Source organism: Entelurus aequoreus, linkage group LG19 (assembly GCF_033978785.1).
Source record: "Entelurus aequoreus isolate RoL-2023_Sb linkage group LG19, RoL_Eaeq_v1.1, whole genome shotgun sequence".
Lineage (NCBI taxonomy): Eukaryota > Metazoa > Chordata > Actinopteri > Syngnathiformes > Syngnathidae > Entelurus > Entelurus aequoreus.
In genome coordinates, this window is record NC_084749.1 from 47,981,654 (window position 1) to 47,997,364 (window position 15,711).

At 35.0% G+C, this 15,711-nt stretch overlaps 1 protein-coding gene across 4 annotated transcripts in view; it reads left to right on the plus strand.

Annotated features, from left to right (window-relative positions):
• Positions 1 to 15,711, plus strand: part of LOC133635425 (uncharacterized) — a 418,448-nt gene that overhangs the window by 212,554 nt on the left and 190,183 nt on the right. Inside the window, exon 1 of one of the 4 annotated variants that reach the window (XM_062028618.1) lies at positions 11,904 to 12,164. The exons of the other annotated variants lie outside the window; for them this stretch is intronic. The gene's annotated coding sequence lies outside the window, so the exon portion shown is untranslated. Of the gene's footprint in view, positions 1 to 11,903; positions 12,165 to 15,711 lie in introns of those variants that run through there. 4 annotated transcript variants of the gene reach the window in all.

The window sequence follows — 15,711 nt, forward strand, 5'->3', positions numbered from 1 at the left end:
TAGGCGTGTATGAAAAAAAAAATCCCATCTAATTCCAAACAGTATATATAAGACAAATTGTACTATTTTTCTTCCAAAATAAAACCCTGATATTAGGAAAATGCATTATTTTATTTTATAATGATTGTACAGTTAAAATAGTAGTTATGCAATCAGTCAATGGGGACCATTTTGTTACTTAACTGCTATGAGGTTTGGAATATGACACAGCAAGAATTAAACAATGCATACAAATGTGTTCTATTACTAACTTTAAAGTATATTCAGACCTGTTATTTCTCTCAGTACTCCAGCATAGTAACATTTACCCTATGGGATAAAATTCAATTCATGCACATGTTTCAAAATAAAACAAAAATTGACATGATTAGATGAAATGGGAATTCAAATGGTTTAGATAAAAAAAAAAAAAAAATGACATGTCTATTTTTATTTAGGGCTAAAGTTGATTGAGAGATTCCATCCATCCATTTTCTACCGCTTGTCCCTCGGCAAAAAAAATAAAATAATAATATTTGTCCAAAACATTTTCTATTCACGCTAATCTTCCTGAGTACGTCTTAGTCCTGGCTTTACTTTATTGCTATTAAAATGTGTATGCCCCTTAGGGTTGGGGAAAAAAGGCTGACTTGGTTGTCCTTTCTGTAAATTTTTGCTAAATTTTGGCCAGAATTGTGGTTATGTGTTTTTTATTCCAGGTTGATTTATTTATTTTTTTTCATGTCCAATCCTCTCACAGATGTACAATACACTGGCAGTTATTCAACAATAACAACAAAGCTTTCTTCTTGACAAACACGACTTACAAGTCCTTCATTTTTCAAAGTGCATGCAAATATGTTGCTGTGCTCAAATCACACAATAAACGTGAGTACTTAAGAGTTTTTTATTTTCATTTTAAAATTTGAAAATAAAATGTTTTCGGTTAGTATAAATTAGCAAAACATGAGTTATTTTACTCAAATAAATGGTCAACATTTTGATATTTTATTTATATATATATATATATATATATATATATATATATATATATATATATATATATATATATATATATATATATATATATATATATATATATATATATATATATACATATATATATATATATATATATATATATATATATATATATATGTATATGTATATATATATGTATATGTATGTATGTATATGTATGTATATGTATATATATATGTATATATATATATATATATATGTATATGTATATATATGTATATACACATATACATATGTATATGTATATATAAATGTATATATATGTATATGTATATATATATATATATATATATATATATATATATATATATATATATATATATATATATATATACATATATATATATATATATATATATATATATACATATATATATATATATATATATATGTATATACATATATATATGTATATGTGTGATAGTTGCTGGAAATGGGCCTCTATACACCTATGTAGATATTGCACCAAAAACCAGACATTTGCGGCTAGAATAGTCATTTACCACATTAGCAATGGTTACACTCTATACATTGCTGCAAATGTCTGGTTTTTGGTGCAATATCTACATAGGTGTATAGAGGTCCATTTCCAGAAACTATCACTCCAGTGTTCTAATGGTACAATGTGTTTGCTCATTGGCTCAGAAGGCTAATTGATGATTAGAAAACCCTTGTGCAATCATGTTCACACATCTGAAAACAGTTTAGCTCGATACAGAAGCTACAAAACTGACCTTCCTTTGAGTAGATTGAGTTTCTGGAGCATCACATTTGTGGGGTCAATTAAACGCTCAAAATGGCCAGAAAAAGAGAACTTTCATCTGAAACTCGACAGTCTATTCTTGTTCTTAGAAATGAAGGCTATTCCACAAAATTGTTTGGGTGACCCCAAACTTTTGAACGGTAGTGTATATATGTTTAAAACTGAAGTTTATTGGGATTAAAAAATAAAAAAAAATGTAACTGCAGATTTTTATATTTTTTATCATGAATAAGTAAGTGTATCCTGGGCAGATCATTTACACGTTTTTAATACCATGACTCGACAATTAGTTCGCTTTAATGAAATGTGTTTTAAACATTATGCTTATTTAAACAGCTCAACACAAAAAAGGACATAAACACGCTTTTAATGAAAATAAAACCAAAATAGGCCTGCAGTGTGTTGGTGTCTTGCCAGATTTGGCATTTTGTACGAATAAATAATTTGTATTCCTGCTGTAGGAGCAGTTACATTTAGAGGAGGAGCTACACCATGTTTGATACCAGTTTTTTTGCAATGATAACACAAAATGTGGATTGGTACGACCATGCTTTGATTGTTAAAGATGTTTGGTAATGTAAAATGTGATATTTCTACCTGAATAAATGCTTCTGATATTCTGTACATTACATGTCGTACAGATAAATGGTAGTGATATCAATGCATGACATGATTGAACTGAAGTTTATTGGGGTTAAAAAAAAATAACCCATTGTATTTTTATTCCCTTAAAAAACTTAAGGAATTTTATGACCTGTTTGGCTTTAATGATAATTAAGATTGAATGTCCCCGGAAGGTTCCTCGTAGGGCCGTAGCTATCGATTATTCCAGTAATCGAGTATTGATTAGTTTATTCAGTTAATTGAGTAATCGGATAAAAGACACTTTATAGGCTAAAAGCGTAAATTAGTGAATCTTTTTTCTGCTTGCCATAACCTTCATTCTTTTTTCTAATAAATGCACATCATCGACATTGAAAGTTTAACATGTGTGCATTAATAAAACTAAAAAAAGTAAAAAAAAAACTCTGTGCTGTTCCAACCAGCATACATAACGACACCTAGTGGCTGTGTGCGAAAACTATGTTTGGATGTTCGGATTTTATTGGTTTTTTACACTCATTAAACAATTAATGGAAACAATGGAATATAAATTGAAGCACTTTTTTAATGTATTTAATCGATTTATTCATTACAGTCCTCGTTTATTCCAGCACATGCATAGAGCATTTACTTACTGGTGTAGTAGCTCAATTCTGATTTACCTGAATCAATTACTGAAGTCGTGTTGGACGTATTAGACACATAAATGTATGTTTTCTATGATCTGAGCATTCATTAGTGATACATGAATTCAGCAGATTTTATAACAATGTATATCTTCATGTAATGTGTTATTTTATTTGTAACATTTCCAATCAGTTTTTTCCCATTTCCAATCATTTCTTTTTCTGTTATGAAATGTTGAATCCAAAATATGAAATGTAAAATCCAACATTTTGTTGATGTTTGAGGTCATGCAGTTGTTGCTTGGTGCGACATAGAACCTTGAAATATTTGCATAGAACACGCTTAAGTGCCAGCACAGTGTAATACACACACACACACACACACACACACACACACACACACACACACACACACACACACACACACACACACACACACACACACACACACACACACACACACACACACACACACACACACACACACACACACACATACATGTCTTGCCTACTTTGTGTGGACCCACGTTTGGTTAGTAGGTTGTGAGGGCCCCCCTTTCCACTATAGCTAGAATGATGAAAAAATATATATCTAGCCCTAGATGGGAGTAAAGAGTTGCAACTAGGGATGTCCGATAATGGCTTTTTGCCCATATCCGATATTCCGATATTGTCCAACTCTTTAATTACCGATACCGATATCAACCGATATATACAGTCGTGGAATTAACACATTATTATGCCTAATTTGGACAACCTGGTATGGTGAAGATAAGGTACTTTTTTTAAAAATTAATAAAATAAGATAAATAAATTAAAAACATTTAAACAGTTACATAGAAACTAGTAATGAATGAAAATGAGTAAAATTAACTGTTAAAGGTTAGTACTATTAGTGGACCAGCATCACACACAATCATGTGTGCTTACGGACTGTATTCCTTGCAGACTGTATTGATATATATTGATATATAATGTAGGAACCAGAATATTAATAACAGAAAGAAACAACTCTTTTGTGTGAATGAGTGTAAATGGGGGAAGGAGTTTTTTTTGGGTTGGTGCACGAGGAAGTGTATCTTGTGTTTTTTTATGTTAATTTAATAAAAAAAAACAAAAAAAAAAACAATACCGATAATAAAAAAAACGATACCAATAATTTCCGATATTACATTTTAAAACATTTATCGGACATCCCTAGTTGCAACCTCACTTAAGAATGCAAAACACACAAAGTAAAAAAAATATTTTACTTCTGTAGTTGTGAGGACCAGGCAAATGTCCTCACAAGTCAAAAGATCCTCACAGAAAGGGTGGCTTATCAAGGGTATGTCCACACAAGGACGGTGAGACAAGTGCACACACACACACACACACACACACACACACACACACACACACACACACACACACACACACACACACACACACACACACACACACACATTCTTGTATTTCTTACCTTCTTTGGACCTCCGAAAAATGCCTACCTCTTTAGGACCACCCTTTCTAGCTATATAAAGATTTGTAGTTACAACAAATAATATTACATACATACTATGCAAATATAAAACAAGGTAAGCTTTTAGTTAATTTTATTTATTTATTTATTTATTTTTTGTAATTGTTTTTTAATCTTCATTATTTACTTCGTTATTACAGCATGTCTTTTTATACATATATCTATTTTTTTTTTTAAATACATTTTGGTCAAAGGGGGCACATTTACATTTTTTACACACACTTGTTATTACATATGTTGGCCAGAGGGGGTGCACTTCAAATGTTTACACACACTTTTTATTTCATATGTTGACCAGAGGGGGAGCACTTTTAAAACCGACACACAGTCAATATGAAAAATCCCTCCTTTTTGGGACCACCCTCATTTTGATAGATTTCACCACCAGGGGGTGCAAATGAGATCTCAATTTTTTTTTTTGTAATGTGCTTAAGGCCGATGACAAAGGAGTCAGGGACCACAGATGGCCCCTGTGCCGCACTTTGGGCAACCCAGCTGTAGAAGCTAACTGTTAATGGCCACTATAGTCTTAGTAGCGTAGTGTATTTGTTCTGGGTTGTCTTACGTCAGCACCGGAAGTAAAAAATCAGCTGTTCACCTGGCGGGTATTTTCGGGGATGAACAGGGAAGTCCTTCTTTAGCTGCCATCTTGTTTTATCATATATTGCTGCCTTTGCACCTGTCAATGTTTACTTTTGTATGCACATTAAATCAACCAAAAAAAACCTGACTTTGGAGCAATGTTCACGGACTCTAGTATTTGGCTCTCTATTAGATGCAATGGTTTTCCGTATTGGGACCATGATTTCAGTCCTATCTTGTTCACCGGTCCTCATATGGAAGCTACTTCTCCTTGTGGATGGCTTTTAAGAAGGGTAGAAATACAAGAAAACACACACTCACACCCACACACATTATTGTATTTCTTACCTTCTTGAGACCGCCAAAAAATGCCTACCTCTTTAGGACCACCCTTTCTAGATATATAGCGATTTGTATTTACAACATTATTAATATATACATCCATCCATCCATTTTCTACCCCTTGTCCCGTTCGGGGTCGCGGGGGGTGCTGGAGCCTATCTCAGCTGCATTCGGGCAGAACACATAGTATGCAAATATAAAAAAGGTAAGCTTTTGGTTAATTTTTGAATTTTTTTGTTTGTAATTGGTTTTTAATCTTCATTATTATACATACATTGCTGCCTTTGCACCTGTCATTGTTTACTTTTGTATGCACATTAAATCAACAAAAAAATCTTGACTTTGGAGCAATGTTCACGGACTCTAGTATTTGGCTCTCTATTAGATGCAGTGGTTTTTTTGTATTGGGACCATGATTTCGGTCCTAACTTATTCACCGGTCCTCATATGGAGGGTACTTTTTCTTGTTGATGTCTTTAAGAAGGGTAGAAATACAAGAACACACACATACACACATTATTGTATTTCTTACCTTCTTGAGACCTCCAAATAATGCCTACATCTTTAGGCCCACCCTTTCTAGATATATAACAATTTGTATTTACAACATTAATAATATATACATCCATCCATCCATTTTCTACCGCTTGTCCCGTTCAGGGTCGCGGGGGGGGGGGGCTGTAGCCTATCTCAGCTGCATTCAGGCGGAAGACATAGTATGCAAATATAAAAAAGGTAAGCTTTTAGTTAACTTTTACATTTTTTTGAAATGTTTTGTTTTTAATTGGTTTTTAATCTTCATTATTATACATACATTGCTGTCTTAGCACCTGTCAATGTTTACTTTTGTATGCACATTAAATCAACAAAAAAATACTGACTTTGGAGCAATGTTCACGGACTCTAGTATTTGGCTCTCTATTAGATGCAATGGTTTTCCGTATTGGGACCATGATTTATGTTCTAACTTATTCACCGGTCCTCATATTGAAGGTACTTTTCCTTGTTGATGTCTTTAATAAGGGTAGAAATACAAGAACACACACACACACACACACATTATTGTATGTCTTACCTTCTTGAGACCTCTAAATAATGCTTACCTCTTTAGGCCTACCATTTCTAGATATGTAACAATTTGTAATTACAACATTAATAATATATACTTCCATCCATCCATCCATTTTCTACCGCTTGTCCCGTTCAAGGTTGCGGGGGGTGCTGGAGCCTATCTCAGCTGCATTCGGGCGGAACACATATTATGCAAATATAAAAAAGATAAGCTTTTAGTAAATAGTTTTTTTATTTTTTTGTTTGTAATTGGCTTTTAATCTTCATTATTATACATACATTGCTGCCTTTGCACCTGTCAATGTTTACTTTTGTATGCACATTAAATCAACCAAAAAAATCCTGACTTTGGAGCAATGTTCACGGACTCTAGTATTTGGCTCTCGGTTAGATGCAATGTTATTTTCGTATTGGGACCATAATTTCGGTCCTAACTTGTTCACCGGTCCCTATATGGAAGGTACTTTTCCTTGTGGATGTCTCAAGAGGGGTAGAAATGCAAGAAAACACACACACACACACACACACACACACACACACACACACACACACACACACACACACACACACACACACACACACACACACACACACACACACACACACACACACACACACACACACACACACACACACACACACACACACACACACACACATTATTGTATTTCTTACCTTCCTGAGACCTCTGAATAATGCTTACCTCTTTAGGCCAACCCCTTCTAGATATAAAACGATTTGTATTTACAACATTAATAATGTATACATCCATCCATCCATTTTCTACCGCTTGTCCCGTTCGGAATCACGGGGCTGCTGGAGCCTATCTCAGCTGCATTCGGGCGGAACACATAGTATGCAAACATAAAAAAGGTAAGCTTTTATTCAACTTTTCAAATTTTTTGTTTGTAATTGGCTTTTAATCTTCATTATTATACATACATTGCTGCCTTTGCACCTGTCAATGTTTACTTTTGTATGCACATTCAATCAACCAAAAAAATCTTGACTTTGGAGCAATGTTCACGGACTCTAGTATTTGGCTCTCGGTTAGATGCAATGTTTTTTTTCGTATTGGGACCATCATTTCGGTCCTAACTTGTTCACCGGTCCCTATATGGAAGGTACTTTTCCTTGTGGATGTCTCAAGAGGGGTAGAAATGCAAGAAAACACACACACACACACACACACACACACACACACACACACACACACACACACACACACACACACACACACACACACACACACACACACACACACACACACACACACACACACACACACACACACACACACACACACACACACACATTATTGTATTTCTTACCTTCCTGAGACCTCTGAATAATGCTTACCTCTTTAGGCCAACCCCTTCTAGATATAAAAGGATTTGTATTTACAACATTAATAATGTATACATCCATCCATCCATTTTCTACCGCTTGTCCCGTTCGGAATCACGGGGCTGCTGGAGCCTATCTCAGCTGCATTCGGGCGGAACACATAGTATGCAAATATAAAAAAGGTAAGCTTTTATTCAACTTTTTAAATTTTTTTAATTTTTTGTTTGTAATTGGCTTTTAATCTTCATTATTATACATACATTGCTGCCTTTGCACCTGTCAATGTTTACTTTTGTATGCACATTCAATCAACCAAAAAAATCCTGACTTTGGAGCAATGTTCACGGACTCTAGTATTTGGCTCTCGGTTAGATGCAATGTTTTTTTCGTATTGGGACCATAATTTCGGTCCTAACTTGTTCACCGGTCCCTATATGGAAGGTACTTTTCCTTGTGGATGTCTCAAGAGGGGTAGAAATGCAAGAAAACACACACACTCTCACACACACATTATTGTATTTCTTACCTTCCTGAGACCTCTGAATAATGCTTACCTCTTTAGGCCAACCCCTTCTAGATATAAAACGATTTGTATTTACAACATTAATAATGTATACATCCATCCATCCATTTTCCACCGCTTGTCCCGTTCGGAATCACGGGGCTGCTGGAGCCTATCTCAGCTGCATTCGGGCGGAACACATAGTATGCAAATATAAAAAAGGTAAGCTTTTATTCAACTTTTTAAATTTTTTTACATTTTTTGTTTGTAATTGGTTTTTAATCTTCATTATTATACATACATTGCTGCCTTTGCACCTGTCAATGTTTACTTTTGTATGCACATTCAATCAACCAAAAAAATCCTGACTTTGGAGCAATGTTCACGGACTCTAGTATTTGGCTCTCTATTAGATGCAATGGTTTTCCGTATTGGGACCATGATGTATGTCCTAACTTGTTCACCGGTCCTCATATGGAAGGTATTTTTCCTTGTTAATGTCTCAAAAAGGGTAGAAATACAAGAAGAAAAAAACACACACACACACATTATTGTATTTTGTACCTTCTTGAGACCTCCGAATAATGCTTACCTCTTTAGGACCACCCTTTCTAGATATATAATGATTTGTATTTACAACATTAATAATATATACATCATCCATCCATCCAATGTTTTTTTCGTATTGGGACCATAATTTCGGTCCTAACTTGTTCACCGGTCCCCATATGGAAGGTACTTTTCCTTGTGGATGTCTCAAGAGGGGTAGAAATGCAAGAAAACACACCCACACACACACACACACACACACACACACACACACACACACACACACACACACACACACACACACACACACACACACACACACACACACACACACACACACACACACACACACACACACACACACACACATTATTGTATTTCTTACCTTCCTGAGACCTCTGAATAATGCTTACCTCTTTAGGCCAACCCCTTCTAGATATAAAAGGATTTGTATTTACAACATTAATAATGTATACATCCATCCATCCATTTTCTACCGCTTGTCCCGTTCGGAATCACGGGGCTGCTGGAGCCTATCTCAGCTGCATTCGGGCGGAACACATAGTATGCAAATATAAAAAAGGTAAGCTTTTATTCAACTTTTTAAATTTTTTTAATTTTTGGTTTGTAATTGGCTTTTAATCTTCATTATTATACATACATTGCTGCCTTTGCACCTGTCAATGTTTACTTTTGTATGCACATTCAATCAACCAAAAAAATCCTGACTTTGGAGCAATGTTCACGGACTCTAGTATTTGGCTCTCGGTTAGATGCAATGTTTTTTTCGTATTGGGACCATAATTTCGGTCCTAACTTGTTCACCGGTCCCTATATGGAAGGTACTTTTCCTTGTGGATGTCTCAAGAGGGGTAGAAATGCAAGAAAACACACACACTCTCACACACACATTATTGTATTTCTTACCTTCCTGAGACCTCTGAATAATGCTTACCTCTTTAGGCCAACCCCTTCTAGATATAAAACGATTTGTATTTACAACATTAATAATGTATACATCCATCCATCCATTTTCCACCGCTTGTCCCGTTCGGAATCACGGGGCTGCTGGAGCCTATCTCAGCTGCATTCGGGCGGAACACATAGTATGCAAATATAAAAAAGGTAAGCTTTTATTCAACTTTTTAAATTTTTTTACATTTTTTGTTTGTAATTGGTTTTTAATCTTCATTATTATACATACATTGCTGCCTTTGCACCTGTCAATGTTTACTTTTGTATGCACATTAAATCAACCAAAAACATCCTGACTTTGGAGCAATGTTCACAGACTCTAGTATTTGGCTCTCTATTAGATGCAATGGTTTTCCGTATTGGGACCATGATGTATGTCCTAACTTGTTCACCGGTCCTCATATGGAAGGTATTTTTCCTTGTTAATGTCTCAAAAAGGGTAGAAATACAAGAAGAAAAAAACACACACACACACATTATTGTATTTTGTACCTTCTTGAGACCTCCGAATAATGCCTACCTCTTTAGGCCCACCCTTTCTAGATATATAACGATTTGTATTTACAACATTAATAATATATACATCCATCCATCCATTTTCTACCGCTTGTCCCGTTCGGGGTCGCGGGGGCGTGCTGGAGCCTATCTCAGCTGCATTCGGGCGGAACACATAGTATGCAAATATAAAAAATGTAAGCTTTTGGTTAATTTTTGAATTTTTTTGTTTGTAATTGGTTTTTAATCTTCGTTATTATACATACATTGCTGCCTTTGCACCTGTCAATGTTTACTTTTGTATGCACATTAAATCAACCAAAAAAATCCTGACTTTGGAGCAATGTTCACGGACTCTAGTATTTGGCTCTCTATTAGATATAATGGTTTTCCGAATTGGGACCATGATTTATGTTCTAACTTGTTCACCGGTCCTCATATTGAAGGTACTTTTCCTTGTTGATGTCTTTAAGAAGGGTAGAAATACAAGAACACACACACATTATTGTATGTCTTACCTTCTTGAGACCTCTGAATAATGCTTACCTCTTTAGGCCTACCATTTCTAGATATGTAACAATTTGTAATTACAACATTAATAATATATACTTCCATCCATCCATCCATTTCATACCGCTTGTCCCGTTCAGGGTCGCGGGGGGTGCTGGAGCCTATCTCAGCTGCATTCAGGCGGAACACATAGTATGCAAATATAAAAAAGATAAGCTTTTAGTAAATTGTTTTTTATTTTTTTGTTTGTAATTGTTTTTTAATCTTCATTATTATACATACATTGCTGCCTTTGCACCTGTCAATGTTTACTTTTGTATGCACATTCAATCAACCAAAAAAATCCTGACTTTGGAGCAATGTTCACGGACTCTAGTATTTGGCCCTCGGTTAGATGCAATGTTTTTTTCGTATTGGGACCATAATTTCGGTCCTAACTTGTTCAGCGGTCCCTATATGGAAGGTACTTTTCCTTGTGGATGCCTCAAGAGGGGTAGAAATGCAAGAAAACACACACACACATACACACCAAGGCACAGAATCCGAATGTTCTTTATCCCCCCCCCATCACACGGATCCAAATGCAGACACAAAAAGGCAAGCATTATTGATCTGACCGTCTTTAGGATGTGGAAAGTGTGTCGGCGTGTGTACAGAAAGGATTACGGCCGTGGCTCGGCAGAGATACCATCAGCCATCAACCCTCCGAGTCCACTTCGTGCTTTCCCGGCTACCGCATTGTCTATTCTGCTCCGCTATGTGAAAAATGTTGAATATCAACAATGGCTTTCAGTGGCGTATTGTTGAGTTTTTGTATGAACTAATCTTGCCTCAGTGAAAGAGACCAAGGGCTCGGGCAAAAACGTCTAGAGCCACAGCATTCCTAGCTGGCTCTCCCCTTGAACACGGAGCTGAGGGAGGCAGGCTGGAGGAGAGGCTGGGAGACGGCGAGCCGGGCCCGCTGTAGGGGCTCCAAGACTGGGCTGGGGGGAGAGAGAGAGGGAGGGCCTCAGGTAAACCAGGGTGGCTTGGCCAAAGATGGCAAGGGAAACGTCTATTGCGAGTCACCGAAGTTCAGGCTGGCAGGTAGATAGGAGCATTACATCGTTCCTTCCAAGAAATCCCGTATCAGTTCTTACAAAAATAGCGTGGATGCTGATTTCCTGCAATGGATGTTAACGCTCTTGTGGCAGCAGCCAATCAGAGAACGAGACGGCGAGGCCTCGTCATAAGACCCCAGCGTGACATCACCGCCAGGTAAGAGGACCGGTTCTGACTCCCAGCACATGTTTGACCAAAAAAAGCTACGTTTCCTCACATTTATTGCCACAAATTGCGGTAAAGGGAAAAAGGTGTGTTTACGCGTTGTGTCGCGGTGCACAGAAAAAAAAAAAAAAAGCACGCACGCTGGGCTCCACGTTGCCATTTTCCGCCGTCGTTTTCCAGCCCTTTGCTGTCCCGCGGAGTCTGACAAAGCTCCTGCAGGAGGAGAAAGTGTGATAAAGAGTTGTCAGCTTTGTACCGAGTTGTGCGTTCAACGTCACGGGACGTCGTCTTCAATTAGCAGGTGCAAATATTTGTCTGGCGTCGTTGCACGGAAGCTGTGGTCTGAGCAATCTGGCTCATTTACATATTTGCATGCTCGCACGGCGATCATGATGATGATGATGATGATGATGATGATGGGCCGCCGCTGGGCGCCGACTCTCTGACCTTTTTTGCATTTTTGACATGCTCAATAGCAACGATTAATGACGCACTGCTCCCAGATTCATTTATTTCATTGGAGTTTGTTCACTTTGTTCACACTGTGAGTACATGTGTGTGTGTGTGTGTGTGTGTGTGTGTGTGTGTGTGTGTGTGTGTGTGTGTGTGTGTGTGTGTGTGTGTGTGTGTGTGTGTGTGTGTGTGTGTGTGTGTGTGTGTGTACCAGGTCAGTGCCACGGAAACCTGGAATTGACTGACGGTTGACTTAACCCTTCACCCTCTGCAGACACACACACACACATTTTTGTATTTCTGACCTTCTTGGGACCTATGAAAAATGCCTACCTCTTTAGGACCACCCTTTCTAGATGTATAAAGATTTGTATTTACAACATTAATAATATATACATACTATGCACATATAAAAAAGGTGAGCTTTTAGTTTTTTTTTTTAGTTTTTTTATTTTTTTATTTTTTTTTTGTAATTGGTTTAAGTTAAAGTTAAAGTATCAATGATAGTCACACACACACATTCTTGTATTTCTGACCTTCTTGGGACCTATGAAAAATGCCTACCTCTTTAGGACCACCTTTTCTAGATGTATACAGATGTGTATTTACAACATTAATAATATATACATAATGTGCAAATATAAAAAAGGTAAGCTTTTATTTTTTTATTTTTTTTGTTTAGTTTTTTTTTTGTAATTGGTTTAAGTTAAAGTTAAAGTACCAATGATTGTCACACACACACATTCTTGTATTTCTGACCTTGGGACCTATGAAAAATGCCTACCTCTTTAGGACCATCCTTTCTAGATGTATAAAGATTTGTATTTACAACATTAATAATATATACATACTATGCAAATATAAAAAGGTAAGCTTTTATTTTAGTTTTTTTTTTTGTTTGGTTTTTTTTTTGTAATTGGTTTAAGTTAAAGTTAAAGTATCAATGATAGTCACACACACACATTCTTGTATTTCTGACCTTCTTGGGACCTATGAAAAATGCCTACCTCTTTAGGACCATCCTTTCTAGATATATAAAGATTTGTATTTACAACATTAATAATATATACATACTATGCAAATAGAAAAAGGTAAGCTTTTATTTTAGTTTTTTTTTTTGTTTGGTTTTTTTTTTGTAATTGGTTTAAGTTAAAGTTAATGTACCAATGATTGTCACACACACACACATTCTTGTATTTCAGACCTTCTTGGGACCTATGAAAAATGCCTACCTCTTTAGGCCCACCCTTCCTAGATGTATAAAGATTTGTATTTACAACATTAATAATATATACATACTATGCAAATATAAAAAAGGTGAGCTTTTAGTTTTTTTTTTTTTTTTTTTTTTTTTTTTTTTTTTTTTTGTAATTGGTTTAAGTTAAAGTTAAAGTATCAATGATAGTCACACACACACATTCTTGTATTTCTGACCTTCTTGGGACCTATGAAAAATGCCTACCTCTTTAGGACCATCCTTTCTAGATGTATACAGATGTGTATTTACAACATTAATAATATATACATAATATGCAAATATAAAAAAGGTAAGCTTTTATTTGTTTTTTTTGTTTAGTTTTTTTTTGTAATTGGTTTAAGTTAAAGTTAAAGTATCAATGATAGTCACACACACACATTCTTGTATTTCTGACCTTCTTGGGACCTATGAAAAATGCCTACCTCTTTAGGACCACCTTTTCTAGATGTATACAGATGTGTATTTACAACATTAATAATATATACATAATATGCAAATATAAAAAAGGTAAGCTTTTCTTTTTCTTTTTTTTGTTTAGTTTTTTTTTGTAATTGGTTTAAGTTAAAGTTAAAGTATCAATGATAGTCACACACACATTCTTGTATTTCTGACCTTCTTGGGACCTATGAAAAATGCCTACCTCTTTAGGACCATCCTTTCTAGATGTATAAAGATTTGTATTTACAACATTAATAATATATACATACTATGCAAATATAAAAAAGGTGAGCTTTTAGTTTTTTTTTGTTGTTGTTGTTTTTTAATTAATTTTTTTGTAATTGGTTTAAGTTAAAGTTAAGTATCAATGATAGTCACACACACACATTCTTGTATTACTGACCTTGGGACCTATGAAAAATGCCTACCTCTTTAGGACCACCTTTTCTAGATGTATACAGATGTGTATTTACAACATTAATAATATATACATAATTTGCAAATATAAAAAAGGTAAGCTATTATTTTAGTTTTTTTTTTTGTTTAGTTTTTTTTTTTGTAATTGGTTTAAGTTAAAGTTAAAGTACCAATGATTGTCATACACACACATTCTTGTATTTCAGACCTTCTTGGGACCTATGAAAAATGCCTACCTCTTTAGGACCACCTTTTCTAGATGTATACAGATGTGTATTTACAACATTAATACTATATACATACTATGCAAATATAAAAAGGTGAGTTTTAGTTTTGTTTTTTTTTGTTTTTTTTTAATTAATTTTTTTGTAATTGGTTTAAGTTAAAGTTAAAGTACCAATGATAGTCACACACACACATTCTTGTATTTCTGACCTTTTTGGGACCTATGAAAAATGCCTACCTCTTTAGGACCACCTTTTCTAGATGTATACAGATGTGTATTTACAACATTAATAATATATACATAATATGCAAATATAAAAAAGTTAAGCTTTTATTTTAGTTGTTTTTTTTGTTTAGTTTTTTTTTTTGGAATTGGTTTAAGTTAAAGTTAAAGTACCAATGATTGTCACACACACACACATTCTTGTATTTCTGACCTTCTTGGGACCTATGAAAAATGCCTACCTCTTTAGGACCATCCTTTCTAGATGTATAAAGATTTGTATTTACAACATTAATAATATATACATACTATGCAAATATAAAAAAGGTGAGCTTTTAGTTTTTTTTTGTTTTGTTTTGTTTTTATTTATTTTTTTGTAATTGGTTTAAGTTAAAGTTAAAGTATCAATGATAGTCACACACACACATTCTTGTATTTCTGACCTTCTTGGGACCTATGAAAAATGCCTACCTCTTTAGGACCACCTTTTCTAGATGTATACAGATGTGTATTTACAACATTAA